The sequence below is a fragment of the Procambarus clarkii genome, chromosome 70, assembly GCF_040958095.1.
Source record: "Procambarus clarkii isolate CNS0578487 chromosome 70, FALCON_Pclarkii_2.0, whole genome shotgun sequence".
Taxonomy (NCBI): domain Eukaryota; kingdom Metazoa; phylum Arthropoda; class Malacostraca; order Decapoda; family Cambaridae; genus Procambarus; species Procambarus clarkii.
In genome coordinates, this window is record NC_091219.1 from 22158634 (window position 1) to 22184585 (window position 25952).

The following is a 25952-nucleotide window of genomic DNA, read 5'->3' on the forward strand; positions in this document are numbered from 1 at the left end:
TCCGAGCTATACTGTCTATCATAATGATATCACACAAACACAATTTTAAGTGCTACACTTATTATTGAAGTTTCTATACTTATTCATAAGTTGACACTACAAACAACCTTATGTATTAAACTTCAACTATGTTATTGGAGACAACTGAACTAAATCATATTATAAACTCACGACTACCTTAGGGTATTTCTACCCATTCAAGCTCCAAAACTTCACATACTAAAAATACAACATTCAAATTTCACGTTAATATAGTACTATCTAGGTATATTATTGTACATCCACCCAAACAAATTTTAACACATTAACGCTCAAACATAATCTCACTATACTTTCTTCCATGATTAATATTAAAACTATCTTGGCCATGTCCCTCACATTCACTGACATACGTGATTTCCTCTCACAGTAACTATTGTGCAAGTCAAACATTTTACAAACGTCAAAGGTATTATTCATATATATTTTTTTTTAATGGTAACATTTATTTTATTACATATTATTAACTATTTATTTGATAACGATTTACTCCATAATAATAATAAATGCATTATTTATAATGATTTACAATTAATAACTACATCTATACGTACTATATTAAACTTGCATTCATTTCATTACACTATATACAATTCATGCGATTATTTCTTGCCTATCTACAGGCTTATCACTTTGGGGGTTCCCGCTGAACACACCGAAGGGCGAACGCGGCGGCTGCCCGCTGTAACTAGGAATCTCTGTCGACCTCATGGGCGGAGTACTCTCCCCGCGGGCTCCATCCATTTTACTTCTTCACCAATGCTGTACCTTGTGCTCCTTCCGTAGTCGGTTCTGGAAGTATTAAAGCAGTAAGGGTGGGCACAAACGGACATGAAGTATCAACCTGACAGCCAAACAACATAACCCTTAAGGGTACTGCTGGAATTACTTTCTAACACGAGGGGGACTTTTCCGGAAGCGAACTGTCCAAGTGTCATTATTGGATAAAGCCACGGTGATACCCTGTGGAAAACTCTGAAAATGGACACTGGCACAGGGGAAAGCAGTGACTAGAGGGGAAAGCAAGAGAAAAACGTCTTCCAGGAATGTAGTCGCTAGCGAAGTAAGGTAACTACCAACCCGAGCACAACTTTAGCCGGAAAAACAAACACAAGTACAAACAGGTGTGTCTGTTGGGGGGGGGGGGGGGAACAGTTACCGTATCTGGGTCAAGGGCACAAGTTATTCCAGGGGGAGGAATCTAGCAACCAATAATTCATTTCAAACTATTCCTATACATTAATATAAACAAACAAAACATTAACTATTTATATCACCACTATGTATATAATATCAAATCAATATATAAATAAAACCATATTTCAAATATAAGAAACAGGTCCTAAGGCGCAACTGCAACATGCTTGCGTCCAGAGTGACAAATTATAACGATGCTAACAGCGTCCGATACATTCACCTCCATTGTATGTTGCCCTCCGAAAGCATGTTACACCTCAATAGTTACCCTAACAAACTGCCTTAAGACCCGTAAATTACTTTAGTCTCAGTGTCAATGAGCATCTGCGAGCACCAGTACCCCAACAACTTAAATATCTCGCAATCTGAGGCAAAGTGAAATGGACACCAGCAACGCTACGGATCCCTAATTGTAACACGTCTCCATAAACCAGCGGCCTGGAACGCCGCATATTAATAACAATATAAATATAATACCTGAATAACATCGCCGCCTTAACTCATCACAGGAAGAACGTTGCCTCCAGACCACCCCATGAACGCAGTCACCTAAGACGGCAGTGGCTATGACAACCTTCCTGGCTACATTGGCCAGACAAAAACGTGTGCATAAACAAGCACCCTGGGAACCAGCACTATCTTCCGGCCTACACCGACCACACAACACGTCGGATAACCACCGCCCTGGGAGGCCACACATGTCCCCATAAACCACCAACCGGGAGCCTCCACATTCTTTCGCCCTACACCGCCCACACAAAACGAATGTAAACTTTTACTGCTACTGGTAAACGAAAATCATGCTGCCTACCTGTCACTACTTAATAACTTCATGACAAACTCAAGAAAACAAGTATAAAGCTAAAACGCTAAGTAAAATGACATGCACTGAAGCAATGCATAACTAGCAATAGATGGCTGAACGAACTAATCATAATACGAGTCCAAGATAAACTTAAAGGGAGAGCCGTGAACCCCAAAGACAGCGTCTACTACATCCTAGGTGACTAAGTTAAGTAAAGGTGAAGCATAAGTTAAACAAACATTGGTAAACCAGTAAAGTAAAAACATGCAGCAACACCGATGTAAAATGCTGGAAATTTCCAGAGGAAACTAAACGTAAATGCAGGGGCCACAATATACTTACAAAATATACAAGGGGGGGGGGGGGCCTACTCCGCACCTATCACACCCTAGCTGAGTTACTTGATAACTTAATGGCAAACAATAGTTAAACAATCACAATTGCAAAACAAGAGTAAATAACGTGCAGCTTGACCCGCATAATTTGCATTAATAAATTCAGGTAAATTAATGGTACGCAATACAAACAATCTTAACGTCAAAGGCATGAGCCTTGCAACTCAGGAACTACCACAACCTACGTTACTTTACTTCATAAATAACTCAATACAATAAGCCACAGTTTTCGTAAGTTAATAAAACATGCACGGGCCAATGCATAAATTGTAATAATAACATGCAGACAGAAGCAACTAATAATTATCAAAAGAAGCCACCAAACCGGGAAGGCTATGTACCACCATCAAATGCGAAAAATAATCAAAGGCCGCTAAATATCACCAACGATCCAAATACGAGAACAAAAACGCGTAAGGCGAACGATATCAAAACTATCACAGTCAACAAGAATTCTATTGAGGGACAGGTGACCGCGAGGGGCGGTCGGAAAGCAAGACGCACGCTCGTCCTGGAAGTCAGGACATTCAAGAAGGACATGACCGACCGTAAGAGGGACAATGCAACTACGACAATAACGAGCACGGCGGCGCTCAATCAAGTGACCATGGGTTAAGCTAATACGGCCAATACAAAACCTCGCAACAGCTCTTTCCCATCGCAACTTACGGTGGTAGGAGCACGCCCACGACCAAACAACATTTAACACTACGTACTTTATTAACACTAACAGACGATTAGCAAGCCGCAAAACGGGTAACGACGGAGGAATGGATAACCCAGTAAAAGTCGGAATATCGAATACCTTCACGACAGATGAGACAACAGCGGACAGCTTCCTTGGCGGAACCATCCGCACGCTCATTTCAAGACACCAATATAGCTGGGAACCAAACAAAACTCAACCGACTTCAATTTACTGTGAACGAGAAACACCAAATGCTGGATCTGGATGCCGGATTAAAGGACCGGAGAGCCATCACGGCACTACGAGTCAACTACAAAGGAAGACTGACAACGAGAAACCACGAGACGAAAAGCACACACAATACCATACAGCTCTGCTGTAAAGATGATAGTCTCCCGAGGTAAACGACACAAGTGCGATCAGCAAAAACAACATTAGCAAACACCATCCAAACACTTAGACCCATCGGTGAAGACAGACACCGAGGGGGAGTGAGAACAAAAGTGCTCAAGGAAAACACCTTTTAGAACCGTAGGAAGGGTAAAACCTTTAGTGATGCGGGTCAAGGATGCACAAAACCGTGGAAGAGGCACTCTCCACGGGGGAGCAACACCAACCGCACGAGGGCTCAAACTTAAACAACCACAGAGGCGAGAGCAACGATGTTGTAACGATCAAACAACATAGCGAACACAGTAGCCATCACGCCAGTCCTGGAGACACGAAGCCAGTCTCAACATACAACCTAACGACGGGAGTCGAACGAAAGCCACCACAACTGAGGCGCATCCCAGTATGGTGCAAACCATCAAGACGGCGAAGAGTAAGTAGGCAAACCATAATCGAGCTTACACAGGACGACAGAAAGGAGCAAGGAGTGCACGCCTATCTGCCCCAAAAAAACTATGGGACAAGACCCCAAAGGAGGGTAAGGGCCTTAGAGCACTCAACACGGAGAATAGAGATATGGGCACACCAACAGAAACGAGTGTCAAGCAATAACCCCAAAAGATTCCCGGATTCTTTGTACTCAAGGGGATGACCAAAAACTGACAGAGGGACGAACAACGACCCGTTTCAGCGTAAAGGTCATGGCACAACTCTTACAAGTAGACAACTTCAAGCCATGATCGGTGGCCCAACACCACACGGCATCAATTGCAACTTGAAGCCGGCGCTGAAGGAGAGGACATTCATCACCCTCACAGCAAAGGCTAAGATCATCGACAGAGAGCGGAGAAGACACCGGAACGAACACACCAAACAAGACCATTGAGGGAAACCACAACAAGAGTAGTGCTCAGAACCATGTCCTGGGGCACACCTTCGTATTGCTGAAAACAGGCATAGAGCGCGGTACCAAGGCGCATCCGAAAGGAATGACGAGACAGGAAGCTAGGAACAAAGAGAGGGACATTACCACGAAGCCCAAAAGAATGAAGCTGCGACAGATTATGATATCGCAAACTGGTGTCGTAGGCCTTTTCCACGTCAAAAAGGACCGCAACAACTGAGCTCTTCGCAGCAAAACCAGTACGAATATAGACCTCAAAGTTCACCACGACATCTCTCGTGATGCGGCACTTGCGGAAACAATTTTCAGAAGGGGAGAGCAGCTGATGGTGTTCCACGAACCACATCAGACGAACATGAACCATACGTTCAAACAATTTGCACACAACTTGTGACAGCAATAGGGCCAAAGACCTTAGGGGAAGTACCCACACACCCTGGTTTCCAAACAGGAAGGACAACGCCATCGAGCCACTCCTCAGGGACTGACGTCGACTCCCAGATCCCATTACACACACTAAATACAGAGACGTGCACGGAAGGAGATGCCGAAGCATCTCAATGAATACCATTGCAGCCCGCCGCCGTAGAACCGCAGAGGGCCACGCCACAACGAAGTTCAGAGAGAACGGATCATTATAGGACAGCTGAAGACTAGTGCAGAAATCTAAAGGACGAGACTCAAGGACAGGTTTACGAAGAACGAAACATTGGGGGAAGATGAACACCACAGCTAACACAAGAAAAGGGCGAACCAAATTCAGAAGCGACCTGCAACGGGTCCGCCACAACAGTACCACTGAGGTGAAGGACCGGTGAAACATCAGGAACGATCTTGCCCGCTAGCTTCCAGATACGCTTCCAGATCTGGGGCACAGGAGTTTCCGATGTATTTGTTCAGACAAGATGCCCAACATTAACGTTTAGCTGTACGGATGGCCGTACGGATGGCCCTACGGGCCACCGCGCACTCTTTCCGAAACTAAAGATTCGCCCGTCTGCCGACGGCGGTGCCTCTTCCAGGCAGCACGCTTACAGCGGACAGCCCGAGCACAATCAGCATTCCACGAGGAAACGCACTTCCTCGCTCTTCCTGTGTGGGTCCGCGGAAGAGCGGAGGCCAGCGTTGAACACTCATGAAAAACGAGGAGAGCACGAGGGAGAGGCAGAAAGGACAGGTCAGAGAGAGCAGCACTGAGGGTAAATGGGTTCAAGTCCACCTTAGCAAAATGCCACCTAGGGAAGGAAAAAGAAGGAAGAGAAAAAGGAACCAAGGATGGGGAAATGATCACTGCCATGGAGGTCATCAACATTCTGCCACGTGAAATCTAAGTAAAGACAAGAAAACCACAAACATCAAGACAGCAAAGGGTAAGAGTCCCAGAGTCCAAGGCCTCACCAAAATTCACTTGACAGGGAACAACAGAGGATAAAGGGCTCAACAAGGCGACCTCGGGTATTCGTCATATCACCCACCAAAACACAATGACGAACATTTAAATCACCAAGCAGGAGCACACGCTCCGGCAAGGAGTCCAGGTGGTGTTTCAAATCAGGAACAGAAAGCCACACTCGGGGGGAGAGAAATGGAACAAACTGTACCATTTCCAAAAAACAGATACGAGCTGCACAACAATGGAGACGCGAAAGAACAAATAACCGAACAAAGGGAACATCAGCGCGAATCAAGACAGCACATGAATTACCAGCCTGCAACGGGTCCCCACAACAGTACCACGTGAGCAGGAACGAATAGCAACGAAAACGACCAGACCAGGACGAGCACCAAGCATCAGCTCCTGGAGACAGACACAAAGGGGCCAAAACACAGAAATTATAACAGACTTCGAGGAAATTGCCATAAAAACATACAAGAACGTTCAAATCAAGAATATACTTGGACGAAACGAGAAAAGACAACAGAACAAGGAACAAACAAAGGCGAAAGAGCAACACAGCACGTTAAAGAATATCAGGGTCGGGATCAGGGGCTATGGGTAAACTGAGGAAAGACGGAGGGAAGGAAGCGGGAGAACAGACTCGAGGTGGCCGGCCGGGGTCCGGAGGAGGAACACGAGGAGCAAGAGGGGGAGAGGGGGGGGTGTAGATAGAGGGGAGCGCACCTCAGCAAGAACAGCAACCGAGAGGGAAGCGGGGGCCAAAGAAACCTCAATAGCAGGAACAGGGAGCGCAACCACTGAAATGGGAGGTGAAGGAGCAGTACAGCCAAAAGTAGGGGCCCACGAAGAAAGCGAAGCCTTCTTAGCCGCCGGGGAGGAGGGAGGAGAGGAGCCAGGCTTACGCTTCTGACTAAGACACAGGTGTCCCACCAACTACGTACTGGAAAACGGATTCCAGCGTCTCAACAGAAGCTGAACGAGAGCACACACGACGGCCGTTACGAGAGCGATGGACATCACCCTCCACAAACAGGCGGCGGGGAGACTCAATAGATGGAGGAGAAGGAGGATGGGAGGGAGACGAGGAAGAAAACACAGGAGACATGTCACACCGAGTAGAAAGAAGGAACCCCACACAAGACAACCAGGAGGGGGCACCCTTTGGGACAACCCAAAGGAACAGAGGAGGCGGCAGTGGGCGTATCAGGGTCCAAGGCCTGGAAACGGTTGAGTCTGATGAAGGTGGGAAGGACGAGGAGAGGAAGAGCGCAACATTTCTCACTAGAAAAATCTATAAGCAAAGAAAATTTATTTTATAAAGTCAACACTTTTACACAACTTTGATTCACAGGTTAAGGCTCTTCACTTAAATGAAAGTCCTCGCTATGAGTGCCCCGATATGCCTGTAGTAGTTGTCAAACTGCAACTTATTTCAGGACCTCAATGTCAACCTCGTACCATCACCCTCCAACTCCGTTATTCCACAACACCCACACACTTAACTATTGCATGCCGCCAATCTACTCCCTTCATCCATTGTTTGTTTGAAAAATGTAACAAATGCAACCAAATCACGTCCACCACGCCCTATTGTCACGTCAATTTACTTACCTGGACCTCCAGTGGGTGCCGCTTCAATATTCACCACTGCGTTAATCCCGGTACACTTGCCTTACTGGCAACGTTATTAACTACTTGCTTTAACACTTATCTAAGGTATGGTCAAACAGTTCATCGAACTACGTTATGAGGCTTTCGCGCTATTTTATATGCATACTCATCCGCTCTGTTGCTATTGGGAAACGATAAATTGAATAATGTTATTACTTTGTGTTATTGCATCCACTTCTCCCTGCAACATGCGACACTGACATGTAATTTAAACTAAATTAACCTCATCGTTGATAAATTGGAATTTATTATATCCAAAACTACCACCAACACTAACGATTTTATTTCAACTTCATTAATAAATCTTTCACAACGTGAACAGTAATTCTTGCCAAACTAGCTTCCTGTCACATTCAAATTCCACAATTAACTTAACTACTCTGGCGCCTCACCCTGACATTGAAACAGCCACAAAACAAACAAACACCTTTACACTGTAGTCAAGTGGCAAAACCTACAACCTATCCCCCCGAAAATTCTACAACAATACTCAGACACTTGCCAGAAAGTGTTCATTATTCGTGAAGTTGAAGCGTCTCGCTGTTCAACTTCCAGACAGCCCAAGGGTCCTGGCAACCAGTCCGGTATTACCTGTAAGAACCCAACAGTTAACCTCACGCTACAATATAAATTATTCAATCATGCCTATACCAGACCTTTAATTGCAACCTGCACCTACTGAAAGTTAATTTGATGTAGCTGCTCATTTCAAATGCATATTTTAAAGCCACACATACAACCTGGATAGTAAACAGCTTTTGCAGCTGTTACTTGTGCGTTTACACCCTCTGACCAGCCTAATACTATTAATAAATATGTAGTGAGACTGAAGCTATGTGGTCGTCCAGTTTTAAATTTAAGACACTAAAAAAAAACCTGAACACGATTTAACGGCTTGGTGCGGTATCCTAATAAAATATTAACATACCTCTTTAACGTGGTATTCAATAACATCTTTTAACTCATATCTGCTAACTCAAGTAGCAGATCTAGCCAAACCTCGACATCTGCAACCACCTTCTGCTCGGCATCGTCCAAGACTTGTTTCATCGGTCCACCACTGGTCCCATCACAACGGTAGTCTCCTCCACATTCCTACATCACCAGTAGGCTCCTTTCAAGCGATGCCTCTTCTTCCAACCATTACCTCATTCACTTAATAGCCCTGAAAATAATAACAGTACAATTAAATACATATTTATACATTTCTTTAGTACTGATTAGGGATCAGGACTAAAATTAACTGCCTATATATATATCCCCCAAGAGGGTATATACGGCAGCTGTAAAATATAGATTTTTGACCCTATGTATTGGCTTTTTGCGGGTGTACAATATGAGTGTAAGCTAGGGGATCTGTCAGCCCTAGCGACCCCAAAGGGTAACGGGGTACCAGCTCAGAGTAACATCACGCCCTAACACTAACTTGTACACCACAACTATGCCAATACTGGGGTCAAAATAACGTTCCGTCGAGCCTCACCCACCAAGTCGACTCAACAGCCAATCACGTTTCGATTTTCCAATTGACGTCACTTCTCGCAACCTCTACTCTCATTGGTCGGCTCCACCTAATTGGATAATCTAGTAATTCATGACAATTATGTATGAAAACTAAAGTATATATACCCAATGTATGAGAAACATACATATACCATATGTATGAGAAACAATGACTTTACACTCACAAATTATTACTTTTGATTACTTAATAATAAGTATTATTAAAATGAATAAATAATAGGATTACTTATTCAAGCTGTAAGTACAGTACACTATAGTACAGTACCGTACAGGGCATTCCACTACACTACTGTTGCCTACACAAAACTACACTACCGTACAATACAGTATGGTAATGTACAATATCGTACACAATAAAACAGTATAATGCAGCGCAATACAGTATAATACATTACCGTACAGTCCACTACAATGCACTACAGAGCAGTACAGTACACTATAGGACACCAAAGTACACTACCGTACACTCACAGTTCCTTACTTGCCTTTCAAATGTACCAACGGCATCACCATTACAATTTTGTTCTACTTAAATAACTGTTTCTTCAATGTATCAATGGGGAGAGAACACATTGGTGCAATGGCGGTCTATGGCAACTGACGCTAGTATCACTAACCACCATTAGTATTGGATTATTACCTTTCCAACCCTTCATTTTCCTCTATAAACCACACCAATGTATATTTATATACGTCATTTAAGCCATACATGCACACTGCAACTAGTGATAACGATTATTTAACATGCAATCAATTAGTGTTTTTACACATTTATGCAAAGTCATCGCTCATTTGGATTTATAAAGATCTTGTGCGTTAGACTTTTGATCATTTGAACTCTTCTCATTGGTTTTTAGAGAATGGCGCTATATTATGCTTTGTTCAGCTAAGCTAAGCAAGCAAGCAACGCTAGACTGCACTAGCACACGGTAAGATAGGTAAGGTTAGATAGAGTACCGTCAAATATAGGGTACAATACAGGGTACAGTGCACGCTACAATACAGTACAGAACATTATAGTACACTACCCTACAGTACCGTTCACTACAGTCTAGTACAATACAGTATAGGACAGTGCAGTACAGGGTGCAGTACATTACACAACAGTATAGTACAGCATAGTGCAGACCAGTACAGTACAATACATTAAAGTGAAGTACAATGCATTGTACATACAAGTACCGTGGAACATTTTTCTACTGCAAATTCCCCCAAACAAATCCGACTACAAATTCCCCTAAAAATAATATTAGAAATTACCCGAGAAATCACCATACAAAATTCCTACTAGGATTCCCCTAAAAAATCTACTAAAAAATCACCTATAAATGTTACTACAATTCCTACTATAAATCCTACAAGCAATCCTACTACGAAACCCCTACAAATTCAACTAAAAATCATCAACAAATTATACTTTGATTCCTCCTATAAATCCTACTACAAATCTCTATAAATCATACTAGCAATCCTACTACAATTCATACTAGACAAACTATTACGAATCTCACTAAAAATCCAACTACGATTCCCCTAAACATTCTACTAGAAATTACCGACAATACTGACAATTCCTACTATTTTCTTCAATATTTCATATTATTCTTCACTCAATATAAATGCAAATGTTCATTTGTGCATAACCGCTATTCAACCTAACTTGTTTACCGATTGCCTTCATTTTTGACACAACGTTGCCTTCCAATAGACGCGTCTTTTTTATATACCTACTATACAGATGGCACACCTGTGACAGGTAAAACTATGCTTTCCTTCAAAACACCACCATCTCTTCCATGTCAAAGCAACACACATGTTATACTAAATATGTTAAAATTACATTTCAATGTTTCTGATTGCAATGATAATTTGATTTTTCATACATTCTGATTTATATCCATTTGGATTTCATTATTTGGTGTCATTTCCCTTGGAATTGAGCTGTGTTGTTTACCATCCCGATCATTTCATGAATATATTTGTTTTCCCATATTTTCATGACTTTCACTGAAATTCTTATATTTCACTGCTGGAAACATCACATCACTTCATGTTCCCAATTTTCTCATGGGAACATGACACCATTTGGGAACGCATCGGACGAGGGCGTGGGGAATGGTTGGGAGGCCCAGGAGACGGTGAGGGGGGAATGGTGGGGGGAAGATTGGGGGACAAGGAACGTTGCTGTGGCTCACCAACGCATTGCCAGGTACTGTTAGTATTCAATAATATTGTTCAATATTGATATTCTTATTATTCAATAGTATTGAATAATATACAATATTATTGAATATTAATATTATTCATTAATATCGATTATTATTCATTAAGTCAATAAAATTAAATATTCAATAACATTTATTATTCAAAATTGCCCAATACTATTCAAGAATATTAAATATGGATCAATATTATTAATAAATATTTATTAATATTGATTATTATTCAATATTCTACATTTTTGCCTTCAATTTGGTCTATATTTTATTCAATATCATTTAATGATCTACAATAATGAATATTTTTGCTAGGGGATTTCTACGTTACCTGAACCTAACTTCTGCCACTTTCCTTCTGTTCTCTTCACATAGCAAAATACGCACAATTCCACAACACGCTTGGTGCTCACATCTCAACTCAAAGTCCACACAACGTCCTCCAGCCGCCGACCCAAAGCTACACATGCCCCACTAGGTCCAGGAACAGTCACGAGGTACAGTCCAGCCAGGACCATCTTCCCAATGTCAGGTCAGGACTATATGCAATCGATTTTTCACTTGCATATAGTCATGGGGACCATTCACGACTGTTACCATTTGTGTTCCTCACCTGTGCCCCAAAGACTGACACTATTTGATAAATTCATATGCCCAACATTACCATCAGAGTGCCGGCACGGAAGTGGTTCAAATAGCTTCGGCTATCACTGCCTTATGTACGGTCGTGATGGTCAAGTGCATTAAGGCATCCTGTACATACCAGTTGCGTTGCTCCTGCCAGTATGGGCTTTGACTCACTTCTCGGGTGCGAGTTTTCAGATATATATGCACACATACATACACGTATACAGCTAGGATCATTACCTATATCTACAATAATTATCCTAACTATGTACCTATAATAAATACCTTACATATCTTAGGATATGTAGCATATGCTAATAAAGGATAATTATTTTATATATATATACATTATATATTGATAATCTAGAATAAATATCGTAATCTGGATATGTATATCTGATAACCTAGATGCATCCAAAATATATATACATCTAGATTATATATATCTATTATTTTATTTTAAATAAATATGTATTGTACAAAATATGTACTGAACCATGTCACGAGATTTAACTACAAATCAAGCCCTACAGTCCATGTACATATACAAAACATAAAACTACGTATTACAATCTTGGTCGTAACTCCAAGTAACAAACCATACACTTATTACTGTGCACACAACTGTTGAACATTACTAAAGGTTATTAACAATACTATGTTTGCGTATATTATTTAATGAGTTCTATTAGTCTCCTGCTTCAGACTTATCAAAACTACATTCAAAATTCCCAACTTGTACATTACAAATCAACTAATACAATAATGAAAATGTCATGCTGGCTTTACAAGACTGTAATTACCATATTTGTATCCTCACATTCCTTATGTACATTCTTGTATATGCATAAATAAATGCTGACAGTACACTCCTGTAATAATGGCACATATCACTATCTCCTAACTGATAAATATTAAAGGATTACCTTTGACATGCAATTCCACAGTGAGGTCATAGGTCCCTTTACAAATCTATGCATAAGTATCCAATGGTAAAACAAGATATACATTTTAAGGCAAACATATCCATGGACACCCCTTAGTCAACAGACAAGCAATCATCCTTATCTTGATCCTTGGTTTTATCAGAAACCTCCTCCTCTTCTTCTTAATTCTTACTGCCTTCCTCTTTACCTTTCTTCTTTCCCAAGGCCTGAAAGTAAAAAATAAAATATATGAATGATTGATTCTATATTACCATGACTTTTATTGACACTCCAAATACAATACTAAATATCATGTATGCTCTACTGTCCTAGTTGTATTTACAGCCGATGAACTACACTAAATCGACAACTAAACACTATCAATCCTATTAGTTTTTAAATCTAATTTTAATGCTAGGGATACTCGTCCAAACACTTGGTCATTATTTAAACATTCAATTTATCTCTTCTGTTTATTATCCAAAATATTTCACTCAGTATGTATCCATATTGGCAATTCACAACTATGAGCCAAACTATCAAATGTCTAGTTATGTGAGATGACAAAAGCATATTACTGTATTGTATAGTGTGGGCGATACGCAACCATTTACTTTGTTGGTACTAACCAAATAGCTGGAAACATCCTGGCACTGTGTGGTCAGCTCACAATGACCTGAAGTAACATCCTTCCCAGTGATATCACAGTAACCTATGACATCAGGTAAGTTACAACCTACATTTGGATGTGCATCTATATAGATTAAGTAATTATCAACACAATGCACCAAACCAGGAAGGCTATGTACCACCATCAAATGGCCGGAATAATCAGAGGGCGCTAAATATCACTAAGGATGCCAATATGAGAACAGAAACGCACAAAGCGAACGATACCAAATTTATCAAATTCACAAAGAATTCGATCGAGGGACAAGTGACTGCAAGGGATAGTCGGAAACCAGAGCATAGAGAATGCCATAAAGTTCTGCCGTGAAGATGCCAAGTTTCCAGAGGCAGGGCGACACACATATCTGGTCAGGAAATAACTTGTGATGGCCTACACTGTCTGCAATCTTAGACCCATCAGTGAAGATGGAAATGAAATGGGACTGTGAAGAAGTGTTCAAAGAAAACGCATTTCTGAACTGTAGGAGGGGTAAAACCTTTAGTAATGTGGCTCAGGCATTTACTAATTTAGCAAGGCAGACCCTCCACAGGAGGGCAAACATGGAATACTAGCAGAAATATTCTTAATACTAACCGAAACAGGATTTTGCAGCCGACAAAACTGACCAGAAAGACGGAGATGGGTGAAGGGGTACAGGAGGGGTAAAAGTCAAAGCACGACATACGCAACAGTCAGGGGTATTATAAGGTCATCATAAACACAGACTCGACTCAAGGTCACGGCCTCTTCCATTACTCGCCACCGTGGCGTTCCTCCTCCTCTCCACCACATGCGCATTTCTCAAACAAGATACTTCATCGTTCTGTTCCACCCAGCCACAACCTCTCCACACGCTACCATCCTGGAATTCCATAATATGCGTCAACTTATTATCGACAACATTTCCTATTCTGTTCTACAACCATCTACGAACACTCCATTAACAATTCCTTATATTAAACATTTCCGCAATGAAGAACATTTCAGTATATTTCAACATCTAACAATTTCGATATTAATTTCATATAGGTTGACAAACTTTTAACACCCTTTATATGACAACTACAATACATAACACATTTTCAACCTCTGACGAGTCATACTTTTATATACAATTCATTCAGACCCCAACCATCACAAACCACACCCCACCCACCTCAAAACTACCCGTTTCTTACACATACAATTGCAGTGTTAAACGCAATTTTTTACCTCCTCGGGGTTTAGTCATCCCGCAAATTTAATCCCCTCAGCCTCATTTCCTGTTACACTTCTGCCTAGCCAACATTAACTGCTAAACAACTACCTACTAATACCTATATCACCACACATTCCCGCTTACTTCTCCAGGGACATCTCTTCCTAGTACACAATTCTCAATTAACACTACAAAATCAACTCAACACCAATATACTTACTGCTACACACGACAACCAACACCCCCACCCCCCCCCCCCCCCATGGACCAATACCTGAAGCTCAACCTCAAGTTAACAACGCACTTACATTTCAAGGACGAACAATCAGGACATTTTCCTTTCAATTCTGCCTATATTGCTCTTACAACACGCGCTACCCCTCATTACAATTTTCAATTTACACTAATATTAATGCACACCGCCTACACACCTCCCCCCCCAACTGTAATGTCGCCACCCACCTACACATTTAACAGCCTCGTCTCCAGTGCAAATTAATCCACCGCAACATTTACATTCCCTCAGTGTATCAACACATTATTAACCCTTCATTTTATGACTTCCTCCTATGAAGGTGGTCACGCTTATTTCATGCAGTACCATTAACATTATAAACTATATGCCTTACTCCAATTAAATATTCTAATGGTTATTGTTACTACCAGCTGTACGTCAAACAACCTACAGCTAAATATGTCTACGTCACTAAGACAGCAAGACAACGGATTTTCAAACGTTCCCCCTCTCATGTCAAATTAAAGTGCTCTGGTAACCAGAGTACATAAACTCCCCATTAAACGCTTGGTGAGGGGGGGGGGGGGGGGGTTTACTACACCACTATCAACTTTTAAAGACACGACGCGCGAACCGTGAGAAAAAACCCTATCGACAGTTATTCAGTAGTCATAACACGTTTCCGGAAGAAACACCATCCTGCAGCAAAACTCAATTTTTCTTCTTTATAAACTAACACTTACACCACTGACTTACAGGTTAAGGCGCTTCAGTTTTTAATGAAAGCCCTCACTGAGGGCCCCAATATGCCTCAAGTTTGAGTTTGACGAATACTAAACACCTCAATTTCCACCTCATACCATCCCCCTCAAACTTCCTTATTCAACAACCAAAATACTGATCTATTGCATCAACCCCAATCTACTGCCTTCATACCTTGTTTTACATTTACATTTTTCACAAGCTAATTGCCAGTAAATCAAGGATATCTAACGAGGATATCTCTCAATGCCGATATGCCTGTAGTAGTTGTCAAACTGCCACTTATTTCACCACCTCAATGTCAACCTCGTACCATCACCCTCCAACTCCGTTACTCCACAACACCCACACACTTAACTATTGCATGCCGCCAATCTACTCCCTTCATCCATTGTTTGTTTGAAAAATGTAACAAATGCAACCAAATCACGTCCACCACGCCCTATTGTCACGTCAATTTACTTACCTGGACCTCCAGTGGGTGCCGCTTCAATATTCACCACTGCGTTAATCCCGGTACACTTGCCTTACTGCCAACGTTATTAACTACTTGCTTTAACACTTATCTAAGGTACGGTCAAACAGTTCATCGAACTACGTTATGTGCTTTTCGCGGTATTTTATATGTATACTCATCCGCTCTATTCTATTTATCGTTTCCCAATAGCAACAATGTTATTACTTTTTGTTATTGCATCCACTTCTCCCTGCAACATGCCACACTGACAACATGTAATTGAAACGAAATTAACCTCATCGTTGATAATTTGGAAATGATTATATCCAAAACTACCACCAACACTAACGATTTTATTTCAACTTCATTAATAAATCTTTCACAACGTGAACAGTAATTCTTGCCAAACTAGCTTCCTGTCACATTCAAATTCCACAATTAACTACTCTGGCGCCTCACCCTGACATTGAAACAGCCACAAAACAAACACTCACCTTTACACTGTAGTCAAATGGCAAAACCTACAACCTATCCCCACGAAAATTCTACAAGACTACTCACACTTACTGCCAAGTGTTCACGATTAATGAAGTTGAAGCGTCTCACTGTTCAACTTCCAGACAGCCCAGGGGTCCTGGCAACCAGTCCGGTATTACCTGTAAGAACCCAACAGTTAACCTCACGCTACAATATAAATTATTCAATCATGCCTATACCAGACCTTTAATTGCAACCTGCACCTACTTAAATTTAATTTTATGTAGCTGCTCATTTCAAATGCATATTTTAAAGCCTCGCATACAACCTGGATAGTAAACAGCTTTTGCAGCTGTTACTTGTGCGTTTACACCCTCTGACCAGCCTAATATTTATTAATAGTATGTAGTGACACTGAAGCTATGTGGTCGTCCAGTTTTAAATTTAAAACACTAAAAAAAAAACCCTGAACACGATTTAACGGCTTGGTGCGGTATCCTAATAAAATATTAACATACCTCTTTAACTAGGTATTCAATAACAGCTTTAAACTCATATCTGCTAACTCAAGTACCACATCTAGCCAAACCTCGACATCTGCAACCACCTTCTGCTCGGCATCGTCCAAGACTTGTTTCATCGGTCCACCACTGGTCCCATCACAACGGTAGTCTCCTCCACATTCCTACATCACCAGTAGGCTCCTTTCAAGCGATGCCTCTTCTTCCAACCATTACCTCATTCACTTAATAGCCCTGAAAATAATAACAGTCCAAATAAATACATATTTATACATTTTTTTAGTACTGATTAGGGATCAGGACTAAAATTAACTGCCAATATATATATCCCCCAAGAGGGTATATACGGCAGCTCTAAAATATAAATGTTTAACCCTATGTATTGGCTTTTTGCGGGTGTACAATATGAGTGTAAGCTAGGGGATCTGTCAGCCCTAGCGACCCCAAAGGGTAACGGGGTACCAGCTCAGAGTAACATCACGCCCTAACACTAACTTGTACACCACAACTATGCCAATACTGGGGTCAAAATAACGTTCCGTCGAGCCTCACCCACCAAGTCGACTCAACAGCCAATCACGTTTCGATTTTCCAATTGACGTCACTTCTCGCAACCTCTACTCTCATTGGTCGGCTCCACCTAATTGGATAATCTAGTAATTCATGACAATTATGTATGAAAAGTAAAGTATATATACCCAATGTATGAGAAACATACATATACCATATGTATGAGAAACAATGTTTGACTTTACACTCAAAAATTATTACTTTTGATTACTTATTATTAAGTATTAATATAATGAATAAATAATAGGATTACTTATTCAAGCTGTAAGTACAGTACACTATAGTACAGTACCGTACAGGGCATTCCACTACACTACTGTTGCCTACACAAAACTACACTACAGTATGGTACTGTACAATATCGTACACAATAAAACAGTATAATGCAGCGCAATACAGTATAATATATTACGGTACAGTCCACTACAGCGCAGTACAGTACACTATAGGACACAAAAGTACACTACCGTACACTCACAGTTCCTTACTTGCCTTTCAAATGTACCAACGGCATCACCATTACAATTTTGTTCTACTTAAATAACTGTTTCTTCAATGTAACAATGGGGAGAGAACACATTGGTGCAATGGCGGTCTATGGCAACTGACGCTAGTATCACTAACCACCATTAGTATTGGATTATTACCTTTCCAACCCTTCATTTTCCTCTATAAACCACACCAATGCATATTTATATACGTCATTTAAGCCATACATGCACACTGCAACTAGTCATAACGATTATTTAACATGCAATCAATTAGTGTTTTTACACATTTATGCAAAGTCATCACTCATTTGGATTTATAAAGATCTTGTGCGTTAGACTTTTGATCATTTGAACTCTTCTCATTCGTTTTTAGAGAATGGCGCTATATTATGCTTTCTTCAGCTAAGCTAAGCAAGCAACGCTAGACTCCACTAGCACACGGTAAGATAGGTAAGGTTAGATAGAGTACCGTCAAATATAGGGTACAGTGCACGGTACAATGCAGTACAGAACATTATAGTACACTACCCTACAGTACCGTTCACTAGAGTCTAGTACAATACAGTATAGGACAGTGCAGTAGAGGCTACAGTACAGGGTGCAGTACATTACACAACAGTATAGTACAGCATAGTGCAGACCAGTACAGTACAATACATTAAAGTGAAGTACAATGCATTGTACATACAAGTACCGTGGAAGATTTTTCTACTGCAAATTCCCCCAAACAAATCCGACTACAAATTCCCCTAAAAATAATATTAGAAATTACCCGAGAAATCACCATACAAAATTCCTACTTGCATTCCCCTAACAAGTCTACTAAAAAATCACCTATAAATGTTACTATAAATCCTACAAGCAATCCTACTACGAAACCCCTACAAATTCAACTAAAAATCATCAACTAATTATACTTGGATTGCTCCTATAAATCATACTAGCAATCCTACTACAATTCATACTAGACAAACTATTACGAATCTCACTAACAATCCAACTACGATTCCCCTAAACATTCTACTAGACATTACCGACAATTCCTATTTTCTTAAATATTTAATATTATTCTTCACTCAATATAAATGCAAATGTTCATTTGTGCATAACCGCTATTCAACCTAACTTCTTTACCGATTGCCTTCATTTTTGACACAACGTTGCCTTCCAATAGACGCGTCTTTTTTATATACCTACTATACAGATGGCACACCTGTGACAGGTAAAACTATGCTTTCTTCAAAACACCACCATCTCTTCCATGTCAAAGCAACACTCATGTTATACTAAATATGTTAAAATTACATTTCAATGTTTCTGATTGCAATGATAATTTGATTTTTCATACATTCTGATTTATATCCATTTGGATTTCATTATTTGGTGTCATTTCCCTTGGAATTGAGCTGTGTTGTTTACCATCCCGATCATTTCATGAATATATTTGTTTTCCCATATTTTCATGACTTTTTCACTGAAATTCTTATATTTCAATGATGGAAACATCACATCACTTCATATACCCAATTTTCTCATGGGAACATCACACCATTTGGGAACGCATCGGACGAGGGCGTGGGGAATGGTTGGGAGGCCCAGGAGACGGTGAGGGGGAAGGAAGACAAGGAACGTTGCTGTGGCTCACCAACGCATTGCCAGGTACTGTTAGTATTCAATAATATTGTTCAATATTGATATTCTTAAATCTTATTATTCAATAGTATTGAATAATATACATTATTATTATTCAATAATATCGATTATTCAATATATTTTTATTTAATATCGATTATTGTTCATTAAGTCAATAAAATTAAATATTCAATAACATTTATTATTCAATATTGCCCAATAATATTAAATATGGATCAATATTATTGATTAATAAATATTTAATAATATTGATTAGTATTCAATATTCTACATTTTTGCCTTAAATTTGGTCTATATTTTATTCAATATCATTTAATGATGTACAATAATGAATAATTTTGCTACGGGATTTGTACGTTACCTGAACCTAACTTCTGCCACTTTGCTTGGGTTTTCTGTTCTCTTCACATAGCAAAATACGCAGAATTCCACAACGTGCAACACGCTTGGTGCTCACATCTCAACTCCAAGTCCACACAACGTCCTCCAGCCGGCGACCCAAAGCTACACATGCCCCACTAGGTCCAGGAACAGTCACGAGCTACAGTCCAGCCAGGACCATGTTCCCAATGTCAGGACTATATGCAATCGATTTTTCACTTGCATATAGTCCTGGGGACCATTCAGGACTGTTAGCATTTGTGTTCCTCACCTGTGCCCCAAAGACTGACACTATTTGATAAATTCATATGCCCAACATTACCATCCGAGTGCCGGCACGGAAGTGGTTCAAATAGCTTCGGCTATCACTGCCTTATGTACGGTCGTGATGGTCAAGTGCATTAAGGCATCCTGTACATACCAGTTGCGTTGCTCCTGGCAGTATGGGGTTTGAGTCACTTCTCGGGTGCGAGTTTTCAGATAGAGAGAATATATATATATATATATATATATATATATATATATATATATATATATATATATATATATATATATATATATATATATATATATATATATATATATATATATATATATATATATATATATATATATATATATATATATACACACACACACACAGGATCATTACCTATATCTACAATCATTATCCTAACTATATACCTATAAGTTATGTAAGTTAAATATCTTAGGATATGTAGCATATGCTAATAAAGGATATTTATTCTAGATTATCAATATATAATGTAATCTGGATATGTATATCTGATAACCTAGATGCATCCAAAATACATATCATTTTCTAGATATGCATCTAGATTATATATATCTATTTATTTTTCATATTATTTAAAATAAATAAAATATGTATTGTACAAAATATGTACTGAACCATGTCACGAGATTTCACTACAAATCAAGCCCTACAGTCCATGTACATATACAAAACATAAAACTACGTATTACAATCTTGGTCGTAACTCCAAGTAACAAACCACACACTTATTACTGTGCACAACTGTTGAACATTACTAAAGGTTATTAACAATACTAAGTTTGCGTATATTATTTAATAAGTTCTATTAGTCTGCTGCTTCACACTTATCAAAACTACATTCAAAATTCCCAACTTGTACATTACAAATCAACTAATACAATAATGAAAATGTGATGCTGACAGTACACTCCTGTAATAATGGCACATATCACTATCTCCTAACTGATAAATATTAAAGGATTACCTTTGACATGCAATTCCACAGTGAGGTCATAGGTCCCTTTACAAATCAATGCATAAGTATCCAATGGTAAAACAAAATATAAATTTTAAGGCAAACATATCCATGGACACCACTTAGTCAACAGACAAGCAATCATCATCATCCTTATCTTGATCCTTGCTTTTATCAGAAACCTTCCTTCTTACTGCCTTCCTCTTTACCTTTCTTCTTTCCCAAGGCCTGAAAGTAAAAAAAATATGAATGTGATTCTATATTACCATGACTTTTATTGACACTCCAAATACAATACTAAATATCATGTATGCTCTACTGTCCTAGTTGTATTTACAGCCGATGAACTACACTAAATCGACAACTAAACACTATCAATCCTATTGCTTTTTAAATCTACTTTTAATGCTAGGGATACTCGTCCAAACACTTGGTCATTATTTAAACATTCAATTTATCTCTTCTGTTTATTATCCAAAATATTTCACTCCGTATGTATCCATATTGGCAATTCACAACTATGAGGCAAAGTATCAAATGTCTAGTTATGTGAGGAGATGACAAAAGCATATTACTGTATTGTATAGTCTGGGCGATACGCAACCATTTAGTTTGTTGGTACTAACCAAATAGCTGGAAATATCCTGGCACTGTGTGGTCAGCTCACAATGACCTGAAGTAACATCCTTCCCAGTGATATCACAGTAACCTATGACATCAGGTAAGTTACAACCTACATTTGGATGTGCATCTATATAGATTAAGTAATTATCAAAACAATGCACCAAACCAGGAAGGCTATGTACCACCATCAAATGGGCGGAATAATCAGAGGGCGCTAAATATCACTAAGGATGCCAATATGAGAACAGAAACGCACAAAGCGAACGATACCAAATTTATCAATTTCACAAAGAATTCGATCGAGGGACAAGTGACTGCAAGGGATAGTCGGAAAGCAGAGCGTAGAGAATGAAATAAAGTTCTGCCGTGAAGATGCAAAGTCTCCAGAGGCAGGCGACACACACATCTGGTCAGGAAATAACTATGGCCTACACTGATGGGTCTAAGATTGCAGACAGTGAAGATGGAAATGAAATGGGAGTGTGAAGAAGTGTTCAAGGAAAACGCATTTCTGAACTGTAGGAGGGGTAAAACCTTTAGTAATGTGGCTCAGGCATTTAATAAATTTAGCAAGGGAGACCCTCCACAGGAGGGCAAAGATGGAATACTAGCAGAAATATTCTTAATACTAACCGAAACAGCATTTTGCAGCCGACAAAACTGACCACAAAGACGGAGATGGGTGAAGGGGAACATGAGGTACAGGAGGGGTAAAAGTCAAAGCACGACATAGGCAACAGTGAGGGGTATTATAAGGTCATCACAAACACAGACTCGACTCAAGGTCACGGCCTCTTCCATTACTCGCCACCGTGGCGTTCCTCCTCCTCTCCACCACATGCGCATTTCTCAAACAAGATACTTCATCGTTCTGTTCCACCCAGCCACAACCTCTCCACACGCTACCATCCTGTAAATCCATAATATGCATCAACTTATCATCGACAACATTTCCTATTCTGTTCTACAACCATCTACGAACACTCCATTAACAATTCCTTATATTAAACATTTCCGCAATGAAGAACATTTCAGTATATTTCAACATCTAACAATTTCGATATTAATTTCATATAGGTTGACAAACTTTTAACACCCTTTATATGATGACAACTACAATACATAACACATTTTCAACCTCTGACGAGTCCTACTTTTATATACAATTCATTCAGACCGCAACCATCACAAACCACACCCCACCCACCTCAAAACTAACCGTTTCTTATACATACAATTGCAGTGTTAAACGCAATTTTTTCCCTACTCGGGGTTTAGTCATCCCGCAAATTTAACACCCTCACCCTCATTTCCTGTTACACTTCTGCCTAGCCAACATTAACTGCTAAACAACTACCTACTAATACCTATATCACCACACATTCCCGCTTACTTCTCCAGGGACATCTCTTCCTAGTACACAATTCTCAATTAACACTACAAAATCAACTCAACACCAATATACTTACTGCTACACACGACAACCAACCCCCCCCCCCCCCATGGACCAATACCTGAAGCTCAACCTCAAGTTAACAACGCACTTACATTTCAAGGACGAACAATCAGGACATGTTCCTTTCAATTCTGCCTATATTGCTCTTACAACACGCGCTACCCCTCATTACAATTTTCAATTTACACTAATATTAATGCACACCGCCTATAGTGACTCCCCATTAAACGCTTGGTGAGGGGGGGGGTTTACTACATCACTATCAACAACTTTTAAAGACACGACGCGCGAACCGTGAGAAAAAACCCTATCGACAGTTATTCAGTAGTCATAACACGTTTCCGGAAGAAACACCATCCTGCAGCAAAACTCAATTTTTCTTCTTTATAAACTTAACACTTACACCACTGACTTACAGGTTAAGGCGCTTCAGTTTTTAATGAAAGCCCTCACTATGAGCGCCCTAATATGCCTCTAGTATTCGTCAAACTCAAACTTAACACCTCAATTTCCACCTCATACCATCCCCCCCAAACTTCCTTATTCAACAACCAAAATACTGATCTACTGCATCAACCCCAATCTACTGCCTTCACCTAATTGCCAGTAAATAACGTCAACCACCCCCTATCGTCATCACGTACAGCTACACCTCGAGTGGGTGACACTTCCCTTAGTGGCCACGTTCTTATTAACTACTTGAACCCTACCTTACATTGCCTGTAAAACTGTTCCTGTAACACCTTTCTTAATATGCTTACTCATCCGGTCTATACACTTTCCCATTAACAACAAACATGTCCCTACTTTGTGTTATTGCACCAACTTCTCAATGGGACACTAATTAGTTAACATGAATATTTATTTACATCAACGTTGAACTTACTAAATAATGATATCTTCAATACTTCAACTCACTTTTATTCCAACTTTAATAACTATTCCACAACGTGAATACTAATTCCTGCAAAACTACCTTTCTCACATTCAACTTAAATGTTGTTGAAGTGATAATAACTACTCTCGGCCGCCTCAACGTCACATTCAAACCCACACAATATTAACACAATCACCTTTAGACTAGTAACGTGGCCCAACCTCCAACCTATCCCCACGATTCTTCTACAAGACTAGTCACACTCTTACTGCCAAGTCTTCACGAATAGGGCACTTGAAGCGTCTCTGTTCTTCCACGCAGCCCAGGGGTCCTGCCAATCCGATGTCCGCTATTACCTGCAACAAGGCAACGTCATGTTATCAATATCAATCATGCCTATACCATACCTTTAATGCAACATGTACCTACTTTAGTGAAAGTAATTTCATGCTCCCAATTTCTAATGCCACTTAAAAGCATAAATCCCACATACATAGTCAACGAGTTTTGCAGCTGTTACTTGTGGCCTCGACACCCTCTGAGCACCTAATACGATTAACCACTTCAGTCTCACTTTACTACGCTATCCTATTACCAGGCCTCTAAACTTAGACTAGATATTCAATAACTACTTGCCTTAAACTCATCCCGCCATCATAGATGCTAACTCACGCAGCACATCTTGCAAAATCGGGACATCTGCCACCACCTTCTGCTCGCCACTGACTTGATTCATCGGTCCATCACAACCTTATTCTCTCATCCACCTTCCTAAATCACCAGTCGGCTCATTTCACGCGATGCCTCGTCTTCCAACCATTACCTAATTCACTTAACAATAACGCTGAAAAACAAACTTTACAATTCACTACACATTTATAAATATCTTTTAGTACTGATTACAGGTCACCACTAAAATATCTGCCTATATATATCCTCCCCCAAGAGGGTATATACGGCAGCTCTAAAATAGATTTTTGACCCTATGTATTGGCGTTTTGCGGGTGTACAATATGAGTGTAAGCTAGGGGATCTGTCAGCCCTAGCGACCCCAAAGGGTAACGGGGTACCAGCTCAGAGTAACATCACGCCCTAACACTAACTTATACACCACAACTATGCCAATACTGTGGTCAAAATAACGTTCCGTCGAGCCTCACCCACCAAGTCGACTCAACAGCCAATCACGTTCCTTATTTTCTATTGACGTCACATTCTCGCACCCTCTACTCTCATTGGTCGGCTCCACCTAATTGGATACTCTAGTAATTCATGACAATTATTTATTGAAACTCAAATATATACACCAAAATCTATACCCAATGTATGAGAAACAATGTTTGACTTTACACTCATAAATGATGACTGGATTACTTATTATAATAATTATACTTATTCAAGCTGTAAGTACAGTACAACACAGTACACTATAGTATAGTACAGTACAACACAGTACACTATAGTATAGTACAGTAACGTACAGTACAATCCCCTACGGTACGATACATTACAGTACTATACATTACAGTACTGTAGAGTACAGTTC

The 25952-nt window shown here is 40.0% G+C and overlaps 1 long non-coding RNA gene across 6 annotated transcripts; it reads right to left on the reverse strand.

The window, feature by feature from the left end:
- On the reverse strand, window positions 1–25566 carry LOC138356060 (uncharacterized). 6 transcript variants are annotated; one of them, XR_011224158.1, is made up of 8 exons: window positions 25043–25566; window positions 24603–24762; window positions 22848–22983; window positions 21632–21677; window positions 12782–12959; window positions 8506–8653; window positions 7991–8079; window positions 1–831 (listed from the first exon to the last, which is right to left on the reverse strand). It is a non-coding gene; the product is annotated as an uncharacterized lncRNA (long non-coding RNA). The 6 variants fall into 6 exon arrangements; XR_011224155.1 differs by lacking the exon at window positions 22848–22983 and having other exon boundaries at window positions 8417–8653; window positions 25043–25565; XR_011224156.1 differs by lacking the exon at window positions 22848–22983 and having other exon boundaries at window positions 12782–12956; window positions 25043–25564.
- Window positions 25567–25952: the final 386 nt, after the last annotated feature.